Genomic DNA, 22,584 nt, shown 5'->3' on the forward strand with positions numbered 1-22,584 from the left:
AATGAATTGGCTTCTTACTGAATAATAAATCCAAAGTTAACCCACAAAGTTAACCCCTGCTGAATACTTAAGGTTAGCCCAATAATCAGGCTTCTTACTCCATTACAAAGCCCAGATTAGCCCACTGGGGAGCATGCTAGGAAATCCAGGCCCAGCCAAACAGAGAAAACTTGACCTCCTAATTTGGGCCAGGATGGAGAAGGAAGCTCTTTGGGGAACAGAGTGAGGTTATCTGGGAAGAGTGGCCTTTTCTGTCTTGGGCAGATGAATGACCCACCAAGCTTGCAATGCCAGGCTCCTCCTGGGACTTGTCTGTTGCACCCACCAGCTCTGTGTCTGTTTGAGAAAGTGCCAACCAGAGGGCAGCGGTCCACCTATCTAGACTCAGGAGCCCCTCCCAGACCAGTCCCCACAGACAAGAAGGGAGCTAAAGCTAAACCTAAGAGGGATGTCCCCTGCAGGACCCAAGTCATAGGCATGGCTTTCTCCAGACACTATGCCTGACTCCACAAGGGGAAGATCGTCCTCCTCTGCGCCGGGGTTCCCAAAGATCCTCCTCTGGCCCCATCCATAGTTCCCTCTGACGTCCCTCACAGAGTCACCAAAGAACCCTGGGTCAGGGCACAGGCTGGGGAGCCAGGGAGGTTCAGATGACCAACTGTGTGGCTCCGGGCCAGTCCGTTGCCCTCTCTGAGCCTTGTAAAGTGGAAACAGCAAGGCCTGCTTCCAGGCTTCTTGTGAGAATTCAAGGAGGTGATTTGCATAAAACCCTGGGGATGGCCCCCATCACATAAACACTCAACCAACAGCTGTAATGGATGGAGAATGTAGAGCATCAGAAATGGAAGGGGTCTCAGAATGATCCAGCCAAGAGTTGTGAAAATATCTCATTTCCAAAATTTTGGCCATATTTGTATACTGTGTGCACTGTTGTTTATTTTAATATATATTTTAATGTATTTTCCATAGATAAGCACACTTAAAAATTTAACTCCAGCATCATCCTAAGCAATAACATTGCTACTCAAATAAAATAATGTTGGGTTAGATGCTGTTTCAACCTGCTTTTAGGAATATGAATCTTGTGGGGTTCCAACCCCTGCAGAGGTCCCGTTCTCGCACTTTGAAGATGTGGCCTCTGATCACAGGAGGGGAGTCTGTGTCTGCCCCCTCACTATTGTGTCCACATCCATCACCCCAGCCACAGTGCGAGTCCTGACATAGCTCTGTCCCTGTCACTCCCTGATGGCTTTATCTTGACCACAGCACAACAGAGTGCAAACTCCTTTGCCCAGATTCAAGGTTCCTCATCCCCAGCTTGACCAACATAGCAAGACCTTGTCTCTACCAAAAATAAAAATAGAAGTAAAAATAAGTTAGCCGGGTGGCACACGCCTGTGGTCTCAGCTGTTCGGGAGGCTGAGGAATGAGGATCGCTTGAGTGCAGGAGGTCCAGGCTGCAGTGAGCCAGGATTGCACTATTGCACTCCAGCCTGAATGAAAGAGTGAAACCCTGTCTTTACAAAAACAGACAAACAAAAAACTCCTCATCCCTCTTAATTTCTTACCTCTGCCTACATCACAGAGCCCTAGGGATGCGGAGCGGGTACCTGCTGCTTCTGCCTGCCCGGCGTCTCTTCCCAAAGAGCTCCTCCATCTGAGCTGCCTCTAGTGGTTTGTCTGAGGCTGACTCCACCCCATGCTCCACAAAGTGGGCTCCTGACCCAGGCTTGGCCAATCAAAACACCCCATCTGTCTGACCACAATGATTGCATCAGGGATGGATGTCAACCCAGGCAAGGCCAGTGAAAGCAGTCCTGAGATTTTTTTTTTTTTTCTAGAACTCTAGAAAACTGACACTTTTTTTTGGTATCTTCTGAGAGCTTGTAGCCATCTTTGTCACCTCGTAGAGACAGCCTCCTTGAAAATGGCATCCATACTGAGAAATACAAATCAGGAGTCCCCATGGCATCATGTGAGGTCCTGGATCCAGCCATATCTGATGTCCACCCTGTGGACTTCTCATTTCTATGAGCCAAAAACCACCTATGTTGCTCAATCACATTGAATTCTATTTCTGTCACTTGCCACCAAAGATCCCTGACACAGTGGAGTAGAGAAAAGAGCTCAGACTTTGAAACCAGAAGATCTTGGGAGCAAATAGTAGCTCTTCTCTGGCTCTTTTACTCTCTGAACTCAGTGACCATCTCTGAAATGGGGACAATAGTGCTCACTGCACCTGGCAGTGAAGAAGAGGCTGTGAGAAAGCAGATGTGGTAGTGCTTCATGGACTGTGAAGTGCTGTACCAGTGCATGGGTTTCCTGACATTACTGGCCGACTACCCCGAATTACTCATCATCTCCCTGGCAGCCCAGCCTTCGTCATGCATCTCTGCCTCTGCCGGAGCAGACTTCTCCCCTCCAACACCTTTCCCCTCCCATCCTCTCAACTCAGCTTTCACGGTCCACATGCTGTATCCCTGCAGCCGCACTGGAGCGTTCTAGAACTCCTGCCACTGGCCTATTGCATTTGAGGTTTTCACTGGTGCTACTATTAATTATCCACTTACTATTGATCTTTACCTTGCCTTCTATTTTTTACTCCAATAAACATGTCTCAAAAATATTATATCATGACCATCAGCAGATAACTGACATGAAATAGACACGGAGTATGTGCCATGCTGGTTAAGACACAGACTATGGAGCTGGCCGGTCTCAGTTCAAATCCCAGCTCTGCCACTTACAGGTTTTGTGGCCTTGGGCAGTTTGCTTAACCTTTCTGGGCCTCATCTGTAACAATGATCACGGTACCTGCCTCATAGGTCCTTGGGAGAATTACATTAGTCAACATTTATAAAGCATTTAGAACAGTGCCTGGCATATAGGAGATATTATATAAGCGTTACTTAAACAAAACAATCAACTTACCATAAAACTAAATACAATAAACCATAAAAACTAAATACAAGAAAAACAAAGGCAGTAATTGAATTTTAGTGAGATGCTACTGCCTGCCTGAGAGTCCTAGAAGCTGGAGATGTGGTTTGTCTTTGTTTAAAGTTCAGAAAGGGAGGCCAGGCACAGTGGCTTATGCCTGTAATCCCAGCACTTTGGGAGGCCGAAGTGGGAGGATCACTTGAGGTCAGGAGTTTGAGACCAGCCTGGCAAACATGGTAAAATCCCATCTCTACTAAAAATGCAAAAATTAGCCGGGCGTCATGGTATGTGCCTATAATCCCAGCTACTCTGGAAGCTGAGACAGGAGAATTGCTTGAACCCAGGAGGAGGCAGAGGTCGCAGTGAGCAGAGATTACACCACTGTACTCCAGCCTGGGCAACAGAGCAAGACACTGTGTCTCAAAAAAAAAAAAAAAAAAGAGAGAGAGTAGTGTTTAAGACACGATAGCACCAGATCGAGAGTCTTGCTTCCTCCGTCAGCAGGGCGAGTGATGAAAGGTCTAACGCTTTCACTAGGGGATCCAGGGATATTTAACACTGTTTAAAATAAACTGCTCATTTCTGGAAAACATCAGCTTAAAAATACAGACTTTCTCCATCACTCCCTCCTCACGCTCCCACAGCACCACGTGGGCCCCTCCCCCAATTCCACTGCCTTCTCTGCCCCGAATCCATCCCCTTTTGGGTCTTTGCATGCAGGCCGACTCCTGAGGGCAACAGCACCTTGTCCTCAGATGCAGATCGGGTCACCATGTGTTTCCTGCAAGGACAGAAATTGTCTTAGGAGGCTTCCTGCTACAGGAGCCCCTTGATATGGTTTGGATATTTGTCCCACCCAAATCTCATGTTGAAACGTCATCCCCGATGTTGGAGGTGGGGCCTGGTGGGAGGTGATTGGATCATGGGGGAGGATTTCTCATGAATGGCTCAGCGCCATCCCCTTGGTGATGAGTGAGTTCACCTGAGATCTAGTTGTTTAGAAGTGTGTGGTGCTTCCCCTTTCTCTCTTTTGCGTCGACTCTCGCTACGTGATGTGTCGGCTCCTGGTTCACTTTCTGCCTTGAGTAAAGGCTCCCTGAGAGCCTCCTTACCAGAAGCCGAGCAGATGCTGGCACCATGCTTGTACAGCTACAGAATGATGAGCCAATTAAACCTCTTTTCTTTATAAATTACCCAATCTCAGGTATTGCTTTATGGCAATGCAAGAATGGCCTAACACACCGCTGCAGCACCCAACCTCTGCAGTGTCCTAGGGAGCAATGAAGCGCACCTGACTTGGAGCGTGCCAGGTCCCAGCTGTATGTCTATGGGTAAGTTCCCTAGCCCCTCTGATTCTCTGTTTTCTCATCTATAAAATTGAGGTCATTAATCTTTGCTGCAGTTTGTCATGAGCATTAAAAGCATCACCGAATTTGAAGTCCTGTAGGTGCGTTTATCCACCAGTTTCAGTCCTGAGAAATATTTCCTGGAGTTGCTGTAATTCATACTAAAAGTTGACCAACTTCAGGAGATTCTGGGGAAATGGAGAAGCTGGGGGCAGGAAATTAGACTGAGGTGAGTGCTATGGAGAATATAAGGTGCTTAACTTCACAGTGGACGCAGTGGCTCATGCCTGTAATCCCAACACTTTGGGAGGCTGAGGTGGGTGGATCACCTGAGGTCAGGAGTTCGAGACCAGCCTGGCCAACACGGTGAAACCCATCTCTACTAAAAATACAAAAATTAGCCAAGCATGGTGGTGGGTGCCTGTAATCCCACCTATTCTGGAGGCTGAGGCAGGAGAATCACTTGAATCTGGAAGGTGGAGGTTGCAGTGAGCCAAGATCACACCATTGTGCTCTAGCCTGGGCAACAGAGCAAGACTCCATTTCAAAAAAAAAAGAAATGAAATACAAAGAAATACCATTTTAATTTTGTCAGATTAGCCAAAACTAAAAGTCTGATGACATCACATGTTGCTCAGGATATGATATAATAGGAACTCTCATTTATGGCCAGAGAATATGTAAATTATTACCATTGGTCTGGTAAAAAGTTTGGCATGACCTAATAAAAGCAAACACATGCCCTACCTAAGACTGCGTAACTTCACTCTTGAAATTCTTCTGGCGTGTCTACAGCAGCATTGATTTTAACAGTGAAAAATTGGAAACAATCTAAATAGCCATCATCAGGAGAGTGAAAAAATAAATCGCAATATTGTCACTCCGTGTAAACATGAATGATTTACAGTCCCACACAACAAAGTGAATGACTCTCACCAACAAAATTTGGAGTGAAAAAAGGAAGTTCGAGGACAGCATAAGCATAATAACAGCATCTACACCACACTGAAAACCATACAAAATCATCTTATATATTTCTTAGGTGAGCATACTTGTCATAAAAATATTTAAAAATTCATGGGGATAATAACAACAAATTTTGAATAGTGTGGAAAAGGAGGGAGTATGAGAAAGAGGAACGTTCAAGGGTCTCAACAGTTCGGTAAAGCTTGGTGAAGCTACCATGGGTGCTGATTATATTTTATGCTCTTTTGTATGTTCAAACTATTTCATAACATTTTAAATGTAAAGGAGGCTTAGTTTTGTAAAATAAAATATGGATGAGGGACTTCCACTTCTGGCTATAATGAAGTGACCATTGTCAGACTAATCCTCCCAATGAGGGCAACTACTAAGCATAAAAAAAAAAAAAAAAAAAAAAAAAAAAAAAAAAAAAAATGCACAAGAGAGTGACAAGTTATATAGTACTTAACAGAAAAAAAATGCATTGAAGTTCTGCACTCAATTTCCCCTGAAATCATGTGCCAAGTCATTGAAAATAAGTAGCACGCCAAGAAACTTAGCAAAAAACACCTGCTAATAGGTGGGAAAACTAAGAAGGAATTTTCACAGTTTTACAAGCTGAGGAAAGAATTAGAGTTCAGGGCCCAGCAAAAAAAAAAAAAAAGATGGGCCCTGGTGAGTACCCAGCTATTTAGAAAAGACTATTCCTTGGGAATATGGAAAAATTAGAAATAGTTCATTCTTGACTGCATCAAGGTGTGATCTGCTTATATGCTATATCTCTGCTAGAAGAAAATTTAAATGGATCTAGAAAAAGTTAGCTTCATCCAAAGCCTCTATACTTTTTATACATAATGCCCAATATTCAGCTAAAATTACAAGGCTAATCAGAAAACAGTATCAGGTGATCAACAATGAAGATAAAATAGATAATAGAAACAGTTACATAGGTGAATTGGAAAATGGCATTATCAGATGTGATTTAAAATAACTATGATTAATGTTTTCAAAAATTCTACCAGAAATTTGGAACCTATTTAAAAAGTAGCAATCCTAGAACTGAAAAATATAATAACTGAAGTTTATAAGAGCTGAAGAGATGGATTTGGCAACATAGTAGCAATATCAGAAGAGAAGATTAGTAAACTGGAAGATTGGTCAATAGAAAATACCAAGATTGAAGCATGCAGAGAAGAAAAGTTCAAAAATACAGAAAAGAGCAAAAGAGACATAGAAGACATTGTGAAAAGATCTAACATACATGCATTTGCAATTAAGAAACAGAAGAGAGAGAAAACAAGGTAGACAAAATAGGAGTGATCTCAGTTAAAATTTTTTTCCAAACTAACAAAAGACATTAAGCCACAGATTTAAATAGCTCTACAAACCACAAAAAGGATAAATACAAAGAAAACCACATCTGGGCATATCATAGAAAAACTATTTAAAAAACTAAAAGACAAAGGTATGCAGTATGCAGAGAAAAAAGACACTTCACCGTGTTCAAGGAAGCAACAATAAGACTGGCAGCTGACTTTTTAACAAAATGATGGAAGACAGCGGACAATGGAACAACTTCTTTCAATGCTGAAATTTCAAAAGCCAACTTAGAATTTTATATCCAGAAAAAAATCTCTTAAAAAATAAAGACAAGGTCAATATAATAAGGAGATCTATAAAAATATCACAGTTAACATTCATACTTAATGGTAAAGAAATGAAAGCTTTGCTCCTAAGATCATGAACAAGACAAGTACGATCACTCTTGTGACTTTTATAAAACATTTTACTAGAGGTTCTAGCCAAGGCAATTAGGTAAGGAAAAGAAATAAAAACCATTCAGATTGGAAAAGAAGAAGTAAACCATTTCTCTTTGCAGATAATATGATCTTGTATGTACAAAACTAAAGGAATTTACACCTAAAACAAAAATCAATTAGAGTTAATAAACAAATTTAGCATAGTTGTAGAATATCAGATCAATAGACACAAATAATGATATTTTATACACACTGGCAATAAATAATCTGAAGATGAAATTAAGAAAGTGATTTCATTTACAATAATACAAAACAGAATAAAATGGTTAAATTTAACACTATTCATTAGTTATGTTAATATGAGATGAATTCATTTATTCATGTGAGACTTGTGCAATAAAATCTACAAATGTTATTGAAATAAATTATAGAAAACCTAAATAAATGAAGGATATACCATGTTCATAGATTGGAAAACTTAATGTTATCAAGATGATGCCTCGAATTGATCTACAGATTCAAAGTAATCTCTATAAAAATCCCAGCTGGCTCTTTTTTTTTTTCACAGAAATTGGCAAACTAGGACTGCCTGAGAGTCCTAGAAGCTGGAGATGTGGTTTGTATTTGTTTAAAGTTAAGAAAGGCAGGCCAGGCACATGGGCTCATGCCTGTAATCCCAGCACTTTGGGAAGCTGGGAGTAGAATAGCCGAAAAGATTTTGAGAAAGAACACAGTTAGAGGAGTCAAACTTCCTTATTTCAAAGCTTACTACAAAGCTACACTTATCAACACTGTGGTACTGACACATAGATGTACATATAGATCAGTGGGACTGAACTGAGAGTTCAAAAATAAGTGCATACATTTATGTTTAACTGATTCTTGATGTGGGTGCCAAAACAATTCAATGGGGGGAAAGAATAGTCTTTAAAACAAAAGGTACTGCAGAAATAGATATCCACAATGCAATATAATGAAGCTAGATTTCTACTTCACACCATATCCAAAAATTTACTCAAAATAGATTAAAGACCTAGATGTAAAAAGTAAAACTATTAAACTCTTAGAATGAAACCTAGGTGTAACTCTTCATGATCTTGTAGTTTCTTAATAGTTTCTTAAATGTGATGCAAAAGCATAAGTAAACAAAGAAAAAATAGATCTATCAAACTGTATCAAAATTTAAAATGTTTGTGCTTCAAGGATACTATCAAGAAAGTAAAACTATAACATGCAGCTTGGGAAAAAAGTATTTGCACATCACGTATTTGTTAAAGGTCTGGCATTTAGAATATATAAAGAACTCTTGCAACTCAAGATCTAAAAGACAAGAATTAAAATTTTAAATGGGCAAAATATTTGAATAGACATTTCTCCAAAGAAGATAGCCAAATAAGAAACACATGAAAAGGTGGCCACTGACCTTACTCTCTAGAGAGATGCAAATCACGAACATAATGAGATACCCCTTCACATGCATTAGGAGGGTAATGATAATCAATCACAAGTATGAATGAGAAATTTGAACCCTTATACATAGCTGGTGAGAATGTGAAATGGTGCAGCCACCAAGGAAAACAGTTTTGCAGTTTCTCAAAACGTTAAATGCAGTCACGTGCTGCGTAATGACATTTCAGTCAATGACAGACTGCATGTACCTAGGCGGGCCCATAGGACTATAATGAAGGTGAATAATTCCTATTGTCTAGTGATGTCATAACACAACACTTTACTAATGGTCTTGTGACGATGCTGGTGGACACAAATTTACTGCACTAACAGTCATATAAAAGTATAGCAGGGCCGGGCGCGGTTTACTTTGGGAGGCCATGGGCTCACCAGATCATATAAAACCCCGTCTCTACTAAAAATACAAAAAAAAAAACTAGCATATGCAGGGCTGAGGCAGGAGAATGGCGTGCGGAGCTTGTGAGGCTCACTCCAGCCTGACAAAGCGAGATCCCAGCACTGCGGTTCACGCCTGAAGATCTAGGTGGGCAGATCATTTGAGGTCAGGAGATCGAGACCATCCTGGCTAACATGGTGAAACCCCGTCTCTACTAAAAAATACAAAAAACTAGCTGGGCGAGGTGGTGGGCACCTGTAGTCCCAGCTACTCGGGAGGCTGAGGCAGGAGAATGGCGTAAACCCAGGAGGCTGAGCTTGCAGTGAGCCGAGATCACCCCACTGCACTCCAGCCGGGGTGACAGAGCGAGACCATCTCAAAAAACAAAAACAAAAAATTAGCCAGACCTGGTGACACATGCCTGTAATCCCAGCTCCTCAGGAGGTTGAGGCAGGAGAATCACTTGAATGGGGAGGCAGAGGTAGCAGTGAACCGAGATTATGCCACTGCACTCCAGCCTGGACAACAGAGCGAGATTCTGTCTCAAAAAAAAAAAAAAAAAAAAAGATAGCCTATACACTTATGTATTGTACATAATGCTCAATAATAATAATAATAAACTATGTTACTGGTGTATGTCTTTACTATACTATATCTTAAATCACTATTTTAAGGTGTGCTCCTTGTCCTTATTTAAAAAAATGTTGGATGGGCACAGTGGCTCATGCCTGTAATCCCAGCACTTTGGGAGGCTGAGGCAGGTGGATCACTTGAGGTCAGGAGTTGGAAACCAGCCTGGCTAACATGGTGAAACCCCGTCTCTACTGAAAATACAAAAATTAGCCAGGCATGGTGGTGTGTGCCTGTAATTCCAGCTATTTGTGAGACTGAGGCACAAGAATCGCTTGAACCCAGGAGGCGGAGGCTGCAGTGAGCCAAAATCGCACCTCTGCACCCCAGCCTGGGTGACAAGGCGAGACTCTTAAAAACAAACAAAAATGTTAACTGTAAAACAGCCTCAGGCAGGTCCTTCAGGATGGATTCCAGAAGAAGGCACCGTTATCATAGGACATGGCGGCTCCATGTGTGTTTTTGCCCCTGAAGACCTTCCAGTGGGACAAAATGTGGAGGTGGAAGATAGTCATAGTGATGCGCTTGACTCTGTGTAGGCCCAGGCTAATGTGTGTGCTTGTGTCTTAGATTTTTTGTTTTTTGTTTTTTGGGGTTTTTTGGGATGGAGTTTTGCTCTTATTGCCCAGGCTGGAGTGCAATGGCACAGTCTCGGTTTTCCCAGGTTCAAGAGATTCTCCTGCCTCAGCCTCCCAAGTAGCTGGGATTATAGGCGCCTACCACCATGCTTGGCTAATTTTGTATTTTTAGTAGAGACGGGGTTTCACCATGTTGGCCAGGCTGGTCTCAAACTCCTGATTGCAGGTGATCCGCCCTCCTTGGCCTCTCAAAGTGCTGGGATTACAGGTGTGAGCCATCACGCCCGGCGTGTCTTAGGTGTTATCAAAAAAAATTTTTTTAAGTAAAAAAAAAAAAAATAAAAAATTTAAAAATATAATATATAAAAACACTTTTAGAATAAGACTATAAAGAAAAAATATTTTGTATAGCTGTACAACGTGTTTGTGTCTTAAGATGTGTTAGTACAAGAGTACATGAAAACACTTAAGTGTTATTACAATAAGATAACTGTTATTACAAACGTGTTATTCAAAAAGTTTTAAGAAGTTAAAACGTTTATAAAGGAAAAATGTTGGCCGCGCACGGTGGCTCACACCTGTAATCCCAGCACTTTGGGAGGCCAAGGCGGGCAGACCATGAGGTCAAGAGATCAAGACTATCCTGGCTAACATGGTGAAACCCCATCTCTACTAAAAATACAAAAAAATTAGCCAGGTGTGGTGGCGGGCGCCTGTAGTCCCAGCTACTAGGGAGGCTGAGGCAGGAGAATTGCTTAAACCTGGGAGGTGGAAGTTGCAGTGAGCTGAGATTGCGACACTGCACTGCAGCCTGGGCGACAGAGTGAAACTCTGTCTCAAAAAATAAAATAAAATAAAATAAAGGAAAAATGTTACAGTAAGCTAAATTTAATTTATTATTTTAAAAATTCAAATAAATTTAGAGTAGCCTAAGAGTCCAGTGTTGATAAAGTTTACAGGAGTGTACAGTAATGTCCTGGGACTTCACGTTCCCTCAGCACTTACTCACTGACATTCAGAGCAACTTCTAATCCTGCAAACTCCATTCATGGTAAGAGCCCTACACAGGCGTGCCATTTTTTTCATATTTTATATCATGTTTTCACTGTACTTTTTCTATGTTTAGATACACAAATACTTACAATTGTGTTACAGTTGCCTACAGTATTCAGTACCGTATCATGCTGTGCAGGTTTATAGCCTATTAGCAACAGGCTATAAGACACAGCCTAGGTGTGTAGTAGGCTATGCCATCTAGGTTTGTGTAAGTACACTCTATGACATTCACACAATGACAAAATTACCTAATGACACATTTCTCAGAATGTATCCTCATCATTAAGCAACGTGTGACTGTACAGTGTTGCCATATGACCAAAAAATTTCACACCTAGGTATATAGTGAAGAGAATTGACCAGATGCAGTGGCTCATGCCTTGTAATCCCAGCATATTGGGAGGCCGAGGTGGGAGGGTTGCTTGAGGCCAGGAGTTTGAGACTAGCCTGGATAACATGGCAAGACCTCATCTCTACAAAAATTAAAATTAAAACATTTGCTGGGCATGGTGGTATGCACCTGTGGACCCAGCTACTCAGGAGGCTACGGTGGGAGGATCACTTGAGCTCAAGAGTTTGAGGCTACAGTGAGCTGTTTTTCACACCATTGCACTCCAGCCTGGGTGACAGGGTGTGACCCTGTCTCAAAAAAAAAAAAAAGAAAGAAAGAAAGAAAGAAAGAAAGAAAGAAAGAAAGAAAGAAAGAAAGAAAGAAAAAGAAAGAAAGAAAGAAAGAAAGAAAGAAAGAAAGACAGAAAGAAAGAAAGAAAGAAAGAGAAAAAAAAGAAAACAATTACGGATATATGTCCAGAAAGAAATTTATAAACCATTGTACACAAATGTTCATAGCAACATTATTCATAATACCAAAAAACTGGAAACAAGCAAAACTTCTATTAACTGGTTAATGGATAAGAAATGTAGTATATCCATGCAGTAGAATATTATTTAGCCGCAAAAGGGAATGAACTACTCATACGTGCTACAAAATGGATGAACTTTAAAAATTCATGCTAAAGTAAAGACACCAGACACAAAAGGCCTCATATGGTATGATTCCACATGTATGAAATGTCCAGCATTGGCAGATCCATAGAGACAGAAAGTAGGTTAGTGGTTGCCAGGAGCTGAGGCTGAGGGGCTGGGGGATAGAGAGTAACAGCAATGGGTGTAGATTTGTTTTTGGAGTCATGAAAATGTAGAGTTAGTGGTGATGGCTGCACAACTTTGTTGAATTGCACATCTTAAGAGTACATTTTCAGTTTTGCGAATTACATCTGAAATATAGATTTTTGAAAATGAAGGCAAAATAAGGATTTTTTTTCAGACAAAAAATAAGTGAGAGATTTTGTCACTGATAGACCTGCATCAAGAGATATACGACAGTGAGTTTTTCAGGTAAAAGAAAAATAATTCCAGATGGGAAGCAAGGTACTGTAGGGTGAAATGAAGAGCAACAGAAAGTACTCTAAATATATGAATTAGACCGGGCGTGGTGGTTCACGCCTGTAATCCCAACACTCTGGGAAGCCGAGGTGGGTGGATCACCTGAGGTCAGAAGTTCGAGATCAGCCTAGACAACATGGCAAAACCCAGTCTCTACTAAAAATACAAAAAATTAGCCAGGTGTGGTGGTGCACACATGTAGTGCAGGCTACTAGGGAGGCAGAGGCAGAAGAATCACTTGATTCTTCACCTCCCCGGAAGGCGGAGATTGCAGTGAGCTGCAACTCCAGCCTGGGTGAGAAAGTGAGACTCTGTCTCAAACTAACTAAATAAATAAATATGATTTTTAATGTCTTAACATACTAATGATGTAAACCCTTATACGCAGAATTAAAATACACGACCATGAAACCCCAAAGGTAAGAAGAGGTGAGTAAAGTTAAAGAGGACTTTGTACAAGAGGACTTCAAATTGTACAAGAGGACTTCAAAAAACTCATGGAAATGTGGAATTAAAGATAACTATTAAAAAATAAACTCTATTTCTCAACATAAATTTAGTCAAGGTCAAGGCACTTTTGTAAGTGATGATCCCAGGCATGCAGTCCATCTCCAAAGAACTGGGGGATCCTGGGAATGTAACAGTATCAATGCAGTCTTCTTTACGTTATTAACTAAAGAAAAATGGGTGATCGTTAAAGATTGCTTAAGATTAGGAGACAAAAGGAAGTCAGAAGGAGCCAAACAGGACTTTACGGTGGATGCCTGATTTCTCATGGAAACTGTAAAATTGCCCTTATTTGATGGCAAGAATGAGCAGGAGCATTGCTATGGTGGAGGAATCTCTGGTGAAGCTTTCCTGAGCATTTTTCTGCTAAAGCTTTGGCTAATTTTCCCAGAACACTTTCATGATAAGCAGATGTTATCATTCTTTGGCTGTTCAGAAAGTCAACAAACAAAATGCCTTGAGCATCCCAAAAACCTGTTGCTGTGACCTTTGCTCTTCTTGACCGGTCTGCTTTTGCCTTGACTGACCTCATCTACCTCTTTGGAGCCATTGCTTTGTCTTCAGGATGAACCGGTAAAGCTATGTTTAACCTCCTGTTTCCATTATTTGAGGAAATGCTTCTGAATCTTGATCCCATTTGTTTAAAATTTGCATGGAAGTTTCTGCTGTTGTCTGCAGCTGATCTGGGCACAGTGGCTTGGCACCCAGTGAGTGGGAAGTTTGCTCAACTTTAATTTTTCGGTTAGAATTGTGTAACCTGAACTAACTGAGATATCTATGGTGTTGGCTATTATTTGGGCTGTTAATCATTGGTCCTTTTCAATTAGGGCATGAACAAGATGAATTTTTTCCTAACAAATTGATGTGGATGATCGCCCACGGAGGGCATTATCTTCATCATTGATTTCGCCATTCATCCACCCTAGTTGCACCATAAATTTGATGTTTGTTCCTACTTCAATTTTAGAAGAATTCATGTTGCAATAATAGGGGTTTTTTTTCAAACAGACGCCTTATCCTTCTTAGTGCCTCAAACTAGATCCTGTTCAGACATGTTATAGCAAGTTAGTACAAGTTTATTTTGGTGCAGAAAAAAGTTTGAACTTCATGCATAGTATTTTCATAATTTGAATTTTCCATGAACTTTTGGAAGAATTCATATTAGGTAGATCCCAATAATAAGTATGCATATTGTAATCTCTAATATAAGCACATAAAGAATTATAAAAGAAAGTACAATGACAAACTAATAGGAAAAATGGAATAATAATTTTTAAAACTTGAATAGAAGAAGGAAGAACAGATAGGTCAAAAAAGAAAACAAATAGCAAGATGGTAGACATAATCCCAAACACATCAGCGCTTTGATTGATGTCTGAAATAAAAGGCAATCTTAATACCAAAATTTGACATTAAAGGAAAGTAGAATTACAGGTCAATCTTTCTCATAAATAATATACAAAATATCTGAAACAAAATATTAACAAGTCTAATCTAATAATATGGACAAAAATAGATAACATATTATTATCATATTGGTTTGTTTCAGGGATGTAAGGTTAGTATGACATTTAGAAACTGTAATCAATTTCACCACGTTAACAGAATAAAGAAGAAAATTCATATTATCATTTAATAAGTTCAGAAAGCACATTTAATGCAGAAATAGAGCAGTCTTCTTTAATCTAATTAAGATTACACACACACACACACACACACACTCACGCACACCATACATAGCTAACAGTATCCTTTGTTGTGAAATATTGAACACTTCCTCACTGAGGTCAGGGCAAAAACAAAAACATCTTATACTAGAGGCGCTAATTAACATAATAAGGCAACAATAAGAAAAATTTAATTTATAAAGATTAGAAAACTATGTGTTTAAATTATATAAGAATTGAGGAACCAGAAAAGTCCATGATACTCAACAAATAAACTATTAGAATAATAATTTTAAACAAAGAAGCTGAAGATGAGATCAATATAAAAATCTATTGTATTTCTAACAATCAGCAAAATTGACAAACCCTTAGTTAAACTAAGAAAAAAAGAGAGAAGGCTCAAATTAACTAAAATCAGAAATGAAAGAGACATTGCAACTATGTCACAGAGATAAAAGGATTCTAAGAGACTGTTATGAACAATTATATGCCAACAAGTTGGATACTTGAAATAAATTAATAAGTTCCTAGACATATACAACCTACCCAGACTGAATCATGACAAAATAGAAAATCTAAACAGACCTAAACTAGAAAGGAGATTGAATCAGTAATCAAAAAACTCCTAGAAAAAAAAAAAAAAAAAGCCCAAGACCAAATGACTTCGCTAGAGAATGCTACCAAATATTTAAAGAATCAACACCAATCCATCCCTAACACTTCCAAAACATTGAACAGAAGAGAACACTTCCAAACTCATTTTATGAGGCCCCAGTACCAAAACCAGACAAAGATGCAAGAAAACAAAACTATAGACCAATATTCTTGATGAATACTGATGCAAAAATCCTCAACAAAATGCTAGCAAACCAAATTTAACAACATATTAAAAGGCTGTACACCATGACCAAGTAGGATTTAGCTGCAGAATTCAAGGATAGTTACAAAAATCAGATAAATGTAATACATGAAATTAACAGAACAAAGGACAAAAATCACATGGTCATCTCACTTGATGTAGAAAAAGTATTTGAAAAAATTCAATACTCTTTCATGATAAAGAAAACATTCAAGGATCTAGAAATAGAAATAAATTACCTCAATGTAACAAAGGTTATATATAAAAAGCCCACAGTGAATATACTCAACAGTAAAAAACTGAGAACTTTTCCTCTAAGATCAGGAACAAGGCATGGATGCCCACACTTGCTATTTCTATTCAACTGGAAGTTCTAGCCAGAGCAATTAGGCAAGAAAAGAAAAGGTATCTAAATTAGAAAGGAAGAAATGCAATTATCTCTGTTCACAGATGACATGATTTTATATGTAGGAAACCCTAAAAATTAAAAAAAATGGTTAGAACTGATACATAAATTAAGCAAAGTTGCAGGATACAAAATCAACACTCAAAACTCAGTTGCATTTTTTACATTAACAATGGACAATCCTAAAAGAAAATTAAGCAAAAAATTTCATTTACAATTGCATCAAAAAGAGAAAAGTACTCAGGAATAAACTTAGCCAAGGAGGAGAAAGACTTGTATAAAACATTGTTGAAGGAAATTAAAGAACACAGATAAGTGAAAAGACATCCCATGATCATGGATTGGAAGACTTAATACTGTTAAGATGACAATACTACTCAAAGAAAACTGACTTTAATATAAACCCTATCTAAATCTCAATGACAGTTTTTGCAGAAATAACAAAAGAATTCACCCTAAAATTCATAAGGAACTTCAAGGGACCCTAAATAGCCAACATAATCTTAAGAAGAACACTCAAAAGAAGAAGAAGACAGAGGAGAAGGAGAAGAAGGAGGAGAAGGAGAAGGAGAAGAAGGAGGAAGCTGGAGGCCTTACATTTCCTGATTTCAAAATGTATTAAAAAGCTACAGTAATCAATATAGTATGGTACTGGTATAAAGACAGATATACAGACGAATGGAACAGAATAGAGAGCCCAGAAATAAACCCTTGCGTACATAGTCAAATGATCTACAAAGGCCCTAAGTCTATACAAGAGAGAAAAGGAAGTTTGTTCAAGGAAATAGTGCTGAAAGAACAAAATATCCATATGCAAAAGAATGATGTTGGATCCTTATTTTACTCCATATGCAAACATTAACTCAAAATGGATTAAAGACCTAAACATAAGATCTGAAACTATAAAACTCCTAGAAGAAAACATATGGGAAAATCTTCGTGAAATTGGAATGGGCAATGATTTCTTGTATGTGGTAACAAAAGCACAGGCAACAAAAGTAAAAATAGACATATGAGACTACATCAAACTTTAAAACTTCTGTTCAGCAGAGGAAATAATCAATGGAATCAAAAGGCAGCCTATGGAATGGGAGAAAATATTTGCAAACCATACAAGAGATATGGGGTTGATATCTAGAATAGACAAAGAACTCCTACAACTCAATAACAACACAAAAACAAACAAACTCAATTTAAAAATGGCCAGGTGTGGTGGCTCACACCTGTAATCCCAGCATTTTGGGAGGCCGAGGTGGGCGAATCACCTGAGGTCAGGAGTTCAAGACCAGCCTGGCCAACATGGCGAAACCCCATCTCTATTAACATATGCAAATTTAGCCAGGCATGGTGGCAGGCACCTGTAATTCCAGTTATTCAGGAGGCTGAGGCAGGAGAATTGCTTGAACCTGGGAGGTGGCAGTTGCAGTGAGCCAAGATCACGCCACTGCACTCCAGCCTGGAGTCCAGAGCAAGACTCTGTCTCAAAAAAAAAAAATGGACAAAGGACATGAATAGACATTTCCCCAAAGAAGATCAGCAAATGGTCATTAAGCATATGAAAAGATGCTCAACATCGGTAATCATCAGGGAAATACAAATTAAAACTACAATGAGATATCACCTTGCACTTGTTAGGAAAAAAAAGAAAAAGAAAAGAGCAAGTGGTGGTGAAGATGTAGAGAACTGAAACCCTTGTGCACTTTTAGTGAGACTGGAAAATGATGCAAAACCTTTTAAATTTTTTAAAAATTAAAAATATAGAAATACCAGACATATATCCAAAAGAAATTAAAACAGCATCTCAAAGAGATATTTGTGCACCTGTTTCTGCAGCATTATTTACAATAGTTAAGATGAGCAAGTAACCGAAATTTATTGATAGGTGAATGGATAAACAAAATGTAGTACATACATAATGGAATATTATTCAGCCTTTAAAAGGAGGAAATCCTGTCATATGTTACAACATGGATGCTTCTTGAGGACATTCTGAGAAGTGAAATAAACCAATTGCAAAAAAACAAATACTGCATTGTATCACTTATATAATGTATGTAAAGTAATCAATCTCATAGAAACAGAAAGTGGAATGGTGATTGCCAGGGACTTGGTGAGGGAGAAATGAAGAGTTGTTGTTCAGTGGGTATAGAGTTTCACCCATGCAATATGAAAAAGTTCTAGAGATCTCTTGTAAACCAATGTGCATACAGTTTACAATATTGTACTGTAGATCTAAAAATTGTTAAGGGTAAAAAAGATCTACCGGTTAATAAAATCCAAACTGGGGACACTATACTTTGCACTACAATACCCTCTCTTGTTAGATTAGCAGAGGAAAAGATCCATAAACATTACAAAAGCAAAGAAAGGCAGGAAGCCCTCAACTGGTGGTCAGTTGAAGTGAGCTGCTTTTGATAGCTATTTCTTTTTACATCTGGAACTTTAGCTTTAAAAAATGTTAATAAAGTTGTAAAGTATAAAACTCATTATATTTCTGTACACTACAAATAATCAAGAAATTTTAAAATTATGCCATTTATGTCAGCATCAAAAAATCAAATATCCAAGAAGAAATCCAATGAAAGATGTATGAGACTTTTTTTTTTTTTTTTTTTTTTGAGATGGAGTCTTGCTCTGTCACTCAGGCTGGAGTGCAGTGGCACGGCCTCTGCTCACTGCAACCTCTGCCTCCTAGGTTCAAGCAATTCTCCTGCCTCAGCCTCCCAAGTAGCTGGGATTACAAGCATGCATCACCATGCTCAGCTAATTTTTGTATTTTTAGTAGAAACGGTTTCACCACGTTGGCCAGGCTGGCCTCAAACTCCTGACCTCAAGTGATCCTCCCACCTTGGCCTCCCAAAATGCTAGGATTACAGGTGTCAGCCACTGCACCTGGTTGAGGTACAAGACTTCTACACAGAAACCTACAAGACATTACTAAGAAAAATTAGAGAAAATATAAATAAGTGGCGGTACATATTATGTTCATGGATTGGAAAATTTAATATTTTAAGGATGCTAGTCCCCTCTAAATTGAACTAAAGTTTCAGAAAATCCAAAGTTTCAAGAAAAAAATCCCCAGCAAGATTTTCTTTGGTGGAAATTGACAAGATAGTTCTAAAATTTATATAGAAATGCAAAGGACTGAAAATAGTTTAGACAATTTTGAAGAAGAATGTCAAGATTTATAAAGTAATTTAAAAAGTATGGCATTGTTGCAAGGAAAAGCAAACTAACCAATGGAAAAGAATAGAAACAGTAGAAATAAACTCATGTATTCAACCACTTGATTTTCAGTAAGTCACCAGTGCAAGGCAGTGGAGAGAAAACATGATGTTTTCTTAAATGATGATACATTAATTGAATATACATATGGAAAAAGGAAGCCTTGACCCCTACCTCGCACCATACAGAAAAATAAACTACAGATAGACTGTAGACCTAAATGTGAAAGGTAAAACAATAAATCGTCTAGAAGAAAACATAGGACAATATTTTTATCACCTTATTGCAGGCAACACTTCTTAAACAGCACACAGAAAATTCTAGTCATAAAGAAAGACTTATAAATAAACTTCATTAAAATTAAGAATTTTTATTGATCAAAAGTTTCCATTAAGAGAATGGAAAAGAAACTGAAAGGGGAAGAGAGAAAGAATTATATATATATATCTATGTGTAAATTTATAATAAAATATAAATATAAAAATATTTATAAAGATTATATATTTATAAAATATAAATTATACATAATAAATATATATAATTTATTTATATATATATATGGAGAGAGAGAGAAATAAACATAAACAATTCCAAGTGCTGGAAAGGATACAGAGTAACTAAACTCTCAGTCTCTACTCAATATTCTGGTAAGAGTGTGAATTGACACAACCACTTTGGAAAACTTCTGCTGAGCAGAGACTCAATGTTTCCATTTCCAAGTTATATAACCAAAGAGAAATGTAAGCATATGTGCCAAGCAGACATGTACCAGCATGTTCACAGCAGCATCATTTACAGTCTCCCCACACTGGAATGAACCCAAGTTCTTGGTTTCCCTGTATCTTTTTTCTGTCACATGATTGAGGAATGGGATCCGTCTAGTTCCTCAAGTCAGCCATTCTCTCTAATGTGACTCAGGTGGGGACCAAAGAGAAATGCAAGCGTATGTGCCAAGCAGACATGTACCAGCATGTTCCTAGTAGCATTATTTACAACCTCCCCACACTGGAAAGAACCCAAGTTCTTGGTTTCCCTGTATCTTTTTTCTGTCACATGATTGAGGAATGGGATCCATCTAGTTCCTCAAGTTGGCCATTCTCTCTAATGTGACTCAGGTGCGGACATGGGGCTGAAAGTGAAAGGTGGGGAGTGTGGTAAAAGTAAAATGGCCCTATTTCCCATAGGGATCACAAATAAATGAGGTGGGTGAAGAGGGACTCCCCAGAAGTGCCGGGAACAGGAGCCAACAGGTCACCAGAAGAGGAAGTGTTAAGGCGGAGGGACTTCCCGAGAGGGAACACAGAAGAAAGAACTCCTAAAGTTATCCAAGGTCTTCAAGGACTTCTGCCCACCTGCTCTCCTGCTGGTCCTCCTCTCTGACCTTCCTGCTATAGCTGTAGAGCTGTGGTTCCTCCAACTCCATTCTCACTCCAACCATGTCATTCCATGGCTCTCTGTTATCCACAAGAGAAAAACCCCAAATTCCTTGTCTGGTATTCAAGGCATTTCAGGATCTAGCCCCCAGGATTCATACCGGACTTCAGGCTCATCAGACCACTGACAGCCTCGCCAACATGCCCCATTCACCTGGCTTGCACACCTGTGCATGTGCTGTTTTAGGCACGGAAACTGTCTGCCCTTTTTGGCTGACTGTTAACCTCCTACTCAGTCTTCAAAATCCCATTCAAATGGCAGTTCCTCTGTCAATCTTTGACCTCTCCAAAGAGCATGAGTCACTCCTTCCTCTGGGGTCCACCCTCCACGTACTACATAGCTCATGGTGTTTTCATCTATATTCTGGGCACCTTCTAGGCAGGGACAGTGTGTTTCTTTGTTACTGCTGAATCCTCAGTGACTAACCAGTACCTACAGTGGGTACTCAAAACATTTGCTACACGAGTGACGAAATGGGAATGAATTGTGAACAAACATTATCCTCAATGTTAAGACCTATGTAGACTGTACACTCCAAAGTTAAATCTTACCCTTTTTGACCCCTTTTTCTGGAGCCTAGGGGATTGAGAGCCTTATGTATTTGGTGAGATAAGTTTTGTTGTTGTTTTTCGCTTTGTTTTGTTTTTCAGATGGAGTCTCACTCTTTTGCCCAGGCTGGAGTGCAGTGGCACGATCTTGGCTCACTGCAACCTTCGCCTCCCAGGTTCAAGTGAGTCTCTTGCCTCAGCCTTCCAAGTAGCTGGGATTACAGGCGTGGGCTACCAAGTCTGGCTAACTTTGTATTTTTAGTAGAGACAGAGTTTCACCATGCTCGTCAGGCTGGTCTCAAACTCCTGACCTCAGGTGATTCACCCTCCTCGGCCTGCCTAAAATGCTGGGATTACAGGCATGAGCCACCGCACCTGGCCGAGGATAAAAGCTTTAATGCTTCAACCTTTTTCCCCTACATCAGGGCCTTTGCCCATGCCATTCCCTCTGCCTAGAATGCTTTTCCCGCAGCTTCTTTCCTTTCTCATCTTCAGGATTCAAGCTCAGTGTTGCCTCTTCGAAGAAGCCATCCACCCTATCTGAACTGGGTCTACGCCGCAGATTCTATACCCCACATCCCCTAGTTTGTCTCCTTCATAGCAGGTGTGATGTGAGGAAGAGTTTTGTAAATGTCTGTGTTGTATGTGTTTATAACGTGTTTCTGTACTGAAGCATGAGCTCCCAGAGGTTGAGTAATTGACCTATTTTGTTCAGCACAGTATCTCTAGTGCAGAGAAAGGGACCTGTAGGTGCCCAATAAGTAGCTGAAGAAAAATGTTAAGTGAATGAATGAATGAGTGAACGAATGGGGCTAAAAATTGAGGCAGCCCCTAAGAGGTCCTAGTTTCCTCATTAGCTTCCTCACTGTCCCCAGAAACTCCCCCCAAACCCACCTCAGGCAAAACCCTTTGCTCCCAGAGTGTGAATAATCATGACTAAGGTAATCAGATTAGTAACAAGGAACTTTCAGAGAAGGACAGTGGGCTGCTCAGGGTCACACAGCGAGTTCTCATCTCAGTGAGTTCTCAGGCTGGGGAAGAACTAGCCCAGTGGCCCTGGGTCAGAAAGGAGACTCTGTCACTCACTCACAGTGGGAACTTGGCTCTAGCTCTACCTTTCTCTGAGCCTCAGCTCTCCTCATCTGTGGAATGGGTGCAGCAGGCTTAGCCTGGATGAGGAGTGTGAGGCAGGTTAGTGTGGTTAGTGTTAGGTGTGTGGTTAGTGTTAGTTGCTTTTCATCTTTTTTTTTTCTTCCCCAGTGGCAAGGGGTGGGTTATGGGTATCTGAAGACAGGCATGTTGGGGACCTTAGGCTTACAGCTTAATCAGTAGAAGATGAAGGTGAGAGGAAGGGCCTTCCCCTCCCCAGCTCG

The 22,584-nt window shown here is 39.7% G+C and overlaps 2 protein-coding genes across 3 annotated transcripts in view; one reads left to right on the top strand and one right to left on the bottom strand.

Moving 5' to 3' along the window:
• NSMCE1 (NSE1 homolog, SMC5-SMC6 complex component) overlaps positions 1-22,584 on the top strand; it is a 369,302-nt gene that overhangs the window by 163,853 nt on the left and 182,865 nt on the right. The gene's annotated exons all lie outside the window — the stretch shown is intronic.
• The window catches only part of IL21R (interleukin 21 receptor), a 48,405-nt gene that overhangs the window by 21,455 nt on the left and 4,366 nt on the right, over positions 1-22,584 (bottom strand). Inside the window, exon 1 of one of the 2 annotated variants that reach the window (XM_050773938.1) lies at positions 1,569-5,645. The exons of the other annotated variant lie outside the window; for it this stretch is intronic. The gene's annotated coding sequence lies outside the window, so the exon portion shown is untranslated. Of the gene's footprint in view, positions 1-1,568; positions 5,646-22,584 lie in introns of those variants that run through there. 2 annotated transcript variants of the gene reach the window in all.

The sequence above is a fragment of the Macaca thibetana genome, chromosome 20 (assembly GCF_024542745.1).
Source record: "Macaca thibetana thibetana isolate TM-01 chromosome 20, ASM2454274v1, whole genome shotgun sequence".
In the NCBI taxonomy this organism is placed as follows: Eukaryota; Metazoa; Chordata; class Mammalia; order Primates; family Cercopithecidae; genus Macaca; species Macaca thibetana.